This window comes from Falco peregrinus, chromosome 18 (assembly GCF_023634155.1).
Source record: "Falco peregrinus isolate bFalPer1 chromosome 18, bFalPer1.pri, whole genome shotgun sequence".
In the NCBI taxonomy this organism is placed as follows: domain Eukaryota; kingdom Metazoa; phylum Chordata; class Aves; order Falconiformes; family Falconidae; genus Falco; species Falco peregrinus.
In genome coordinates this window covers 1,211,773-1,216,608 of record NC_073738.1, presented here as the reverse complement: position 1 = coordinate 1,216,608, position 4,836 = coordinate 1,211,773, and the positions used below count along the sequence as shown (strand labels likewise).

At 41.9% G+C, this 4,836-nt stretch overlaps 1 long non-coding RNA gene across 1 annotated transcript; it reads right to left on the bottom strand.

Moving 5' to 3' along the window:
- Nucleotides 1-214: 214 nt before the first annotated feature.
- Nucleotides 215-4,584, bottom strand: LOC129782649 (uncharacterized). The gene is made up of 4 exons (XR_008744704.1): nt 4,390-4,584; nt 3,990-4,112; nt 1,813-1,944; nt 215-466 (listed from the first exon to the last, which is right to left on the bottom strand). It is a non-coding gene; the product is annotated as an uncharacterized LOC129782649 (long non-coding RNA).
- Nucleotides 4,585-4,836: the final 252 nt, after the last annotated feature.

Genomic DNA, 4,836 nt, shown 5'->3' with positions numbered 1-4,836 from the left:
AGAAGTAGAACTGTGATAGCATGATGATCTAAGATTACAAGCAAAGTCTGGAGAGTGGTAACATCTTACCAGACAAATCAGTGTACCTAGGAAAAGCAGGCAAGCATTTAATCTCAGGACAAAACTGAAACAAATCCCATTTATGCTGTCAAGCTGGAGTACAAACTCCCCACTGTGGAGTTTTCTTCCCAATTTTGGTGTTCAATTCTGTTAATCATCTGAGTTTCTTCACTTGATTTATTCAACAGCAAAACATTCAGTGCATTGGGGAAACACAAAGAGATGCTTTGAAGACTTACATCAAGCATATGGAAGATGTACAAGACAAGGTAAACACCACCCCCTCTGGGAGTAGCTTAGAAATGTTCTCTCCTTTTTACCTCTTACTAACAGTGTCTTTTTCTCTGGCAGAATTAACTCTGTTCTTGTTAATGAAATAATTTGTCAGATGCATGCATACATTATCCTGCAAATGCATGAACAAGATGCAGGGTTAGAAAGGTATTAGCCTCCTCCCTTCTTCTCTACATGATCCTGGTCACACTGCATAATGTACAAAGCATCTTAATTAAGCACAGAAGATTTAATGGCACTAAATATGATCAGCCCTATACTGATCCCATTACTCTAAAGAACCCAATAAATGAGGCTCAACAGTTTCAATTTCACTTCACTGCAATCTCATCAGCATTCCAATTCCATCACTTCTGAGAAATCAGCAGTTTCAATGGAAGATAACCCTCTTTCCCAGTCAGGTCCCATTCTACAACCACTTATTAGTAGAGCTAATTCTGTGTTGGAATGATCCAGAACTGCATACCAGAACCTTTTCCAGCCATCAGATAAGCCACGACTACTTTTCATAAAGAAGTAAGCCAAACTATCTTAGCATTTAGGACCTTTTCTCCTCCCAAGATTTCCTTTAACTATCCTCCCCGCCTCTCCCCACCCCAATGCTTCATGAAAAATAGTAACAGAATAATACAGAAAGTTAATTACACGTGTATTTATAGAAGTACTAACTGTGCCAAAACTTGTCTGCAGCACTGATTTGGATAATATAACACATGCTGTATTCTACTGTAGAATTTGCTCAAATATTTCACGCATAATTTTATTTATGGCATTCAGATACTACAAAGATTAATTGCCAGTATTTATGAAGTGCTTAGAGATTCTCAAGAGAAAGATGCTACGGACAGTCGAACCATTACGATTTCTCCATATCTCTGGTTGCTATGTATTGAACTGTCATTAACTTCTGCTAATAGGCTTGTTTACTTACCAAGCTATTATGCAAAAGGTCAGAGGATGCTGAAGTAGCAAAATGTGTAAGGCCCTCATTATAGACAAATATCCTCAGAGGGTCATGGGATGTCAGCAGCACATAAATCCTCAGATCAAACTTTAATCTACCAAGAATAAAAGGCTGGGAAGGAGAACATGAAGCCAATTTGCTTCTAAACTTCCTTGGAACACCAGAGCAACACTGTAACTCATTAATCGCTATAGCAAAGGCAACAAGGCTAGCTGATGTCCCCACTGAAGTACTTTCTAAGCCAGAAATACACTCTAGCCTGGTGCTGAGGTGGGGAGGATACTGTAAATGTCTCTTACTGGGGTGTAGTAACACCTACCAAACTAGAGCTTGTGTCTGCACTACAGCAAGTGTTCACGGGTTCTCCACTTAAATTTAAAGCCATAGCTGGTCATCGTACAGCTCAGCGAGTTTGAAGTTTACTTAAAGCATGAATGTTTGAAGGAATGAAACACGAACAACAGAAAAGGAGCCTGTTGGTCAGTCCACCCTACCTCCTGCTTAAGAGGATCCAATTTCCTACTTTCTTTTTCTCTGAGCCAGAGGCTCTGTGTGTCCTCCTTTCCATTCCATCTCTTATTTTTTCCAGACGTTCATAGACTTTCATTCTTTCCTTGGAACATTCCCTAAAAAATAACAATGAGGTCAATGCAAAGTCAAACAAATTTAGCCCATAAAATAAAGTGTGACCAAAGGTCAACAATAAACCAAAGTAAATGAAGGTTTTGCTCCTCAGATTATTAGAAGTCCAAACAACTAGAAGCTTAATGAAGTTTTTATATTAGAACTTAATTAAGGACATGACTTAAAAGTGTCAATCAAAAACACTGTGGTGAGAAACTTGTTTGGAACAGGACAATAGGGCTTAATGGGACTCCTGAAAAATAAGTATCTTTTTAGTGCTCATTCATGGATGAAGGATAAAGTTTTCCTTGTTCAGTTTATCTATCCTGAATGCCCTGAATTCTTGTCAAGGTGATTCTGCTGCAAAATATTAGAAGTCATTTCTGAACAAGAGTTTACAGAATAACATATAAAGTAGACATTTTTCTTTTGACAGTGATGAATTCTTTTGACAGTGATGAATCTGAAGGAAATGACCAGTGGACGCTATTTATGGCTGACTGACCACATCAAGGCAAGGCTAAACTGGATATTAAAACACCAGCTCAGTGACAAAGCAGCACGGAATGGAGGGATTACCCTTGAGATGTAAAGCTGGCAGATCATATCCTGTCTGGGTTTTATGTCGTCCTCAGATTTGTCTGCCCTGACAGGCAAGAGTCCAGTTTACAGATACAAGTCTTGCGATTACTTGATCCGCTGTTGGGCTACAAATTGTCATGACTATGAGGAGGGAAACAGAACAGAGGGACACTATGAAATAATGAAATGATTGCATTAAAGCTGCTTTCTAATGTCAGTTTTCTAGGCTTGAGTTTTTAAACAATTGCAAGAATTTTGCAGAAGCGTAACTTTAACTGTAACAGCAAATAGGATTGTAAGAATTTTGTAAGATTAAAGAACAAGGACTACTTTCCTTCAGCCCTCTGCACTTAAAGTTTTAAGTGACAGTTACTTAATTTTCCTGATTTCTTTTCTAAGACTAATTTCTAACTAGCCTAGCATATTAATCTTCACATAGCATTCGGGAGAGGCTTCTAATATGCTGGAAGTTAGCTCCTTCTGACATACAAATAATAGAATTTAAATCCAATGCCCAAAAAATAATTGTGCCAAGAAGAAAGTTAAGCTTTACTCTGCAGGAAGACACTAAGAAAGAAGTTGAATTATTTTGGGAAGAGCTTTACCACCCTGCTTATGTTCCTAGCCAGCAAAAATTTCCTACATACCTTACTCCTTCCAGGGAAGTGGCTAATTTTCTGGGGAAAGAAGTCCAGGGGAAAAGAAAAAGCCAGAAACAAATATTTTGATCTTCACCTTTCTGACTGCAAAAGAACAATAAAGGGATCATCACATGCGTATAGCCTAACCAACTCACTCTCACAAGCAGTTGATTATTTTTCATTTCCTCTAATCGATCTGCTGAGACATCTGTGCAGCATGCTGTTCGCTCATTATCTCTTGCTCCCCAAAAGCCATACCCGCTAGCAGCTCCACACACAGCATCGCAGAGCAGAAGCAGTTTCAAGAGAATGAAGATTTGTAATTTCAAACTCTCTGCTTGCACTCAGAGGGACATGTGGAATCTCTGTTCAATTAGATCTCGGCAATCAATCAAGGTGGATTGCTTTTGCTGGCTGTGGATGTATTATTTACAAACTGTCCACTTTAGATAATAATCTGGGCAATTAGTCATAAATGACTACCAAACAAACAGACAAATTCTTACTGTTTCAGAAGCTTCATACTAGCTAGCAATAACTGCTAGAACAAACAGTTCCATTGACGTTTCTGATGAGTGGTGAAAAACAAAGATTCCTGGAATACAACTCTGAATAATGCTTTATTTGGATTGGGAATGGAGCCATTTACAGTGTTTCTTCATGTTCTTCTCTGAAGGCACAAATCCAGAAAATACTGGCAAGAGCTCACAGACTTACTAAGTTTTGACTTCTTGCCTAACTTCAGTCATTATGAGAGAAATATGCATAATGATCACAAGCTAGTACTTCAGAAAGATTAAACATTAGGGATAGCACATACTCACAAAGAGCAAGTGTTACAACAACAGGGGACACTCCGGGGCCAATAAAGAAACACTTGAAGGACTGGTAGCACATGCCTGAAGTCAACAGCGTCAGTGGGGGAATTCCAAGGACAGGCTGCCAAACTGCAAAACAAGGCGCACAGACACTAAAGCTGTTGATTTCTAACAATTCAAGTGATATGTTAAAATAATGCTGACCCTCGTGCAACTGTAAATTTACTAGTCCTTTAGGAATCGACTCCACCACAGTTATTTTGGCTTTCCCAGCCAAGACGGAACAGAAACGCTTTCCCCGTGCTTCATCCTTGTGCCAGGAGCAGACTCTACCACTCAACAGACCCATCTATGGCTACAGAGCAATTTTTGAAGCATTTTTTTCCTCAGGGTTTCACCCTCACACCTGTCACGCAGCCCCTGGCGTTATTTCAACGCCAGCAGGAGAATCCCGGGGCAGGAACCTCACAGAGACCGCCACCCCTGTAACGGCCCTCAGCAGGCCCGGAGGCACGGCTGGGCCTGCAGCACAGGGAGCTAGGACCCCGCAGCCCACACACCGGCAGGGCCAAGCCGGGAGGGCCGGTACCCCCGCGGGGCGGGCTGGCAGGCTGGCAGGCTGGCAGGCTGCGCGACCCACCCCCGCCAGCCGCTGAGGCAAAACAACAGGGCGAGGCCCGCAGCAGCCGGGCGGCTAAGGGGAGCGCGCTCCTACCCTTCCCCGCCTCCTGATTGGGCAAAACAACCTGCCTGACACCCCTCTCGCCCCGCCCCCTTAATAACATTTGCTGCTCCATTGGGCTAAGAGGCCAGGAGGGCCTCTGGTTGGATAAAAGCAGCAAGGGGCGGGGGA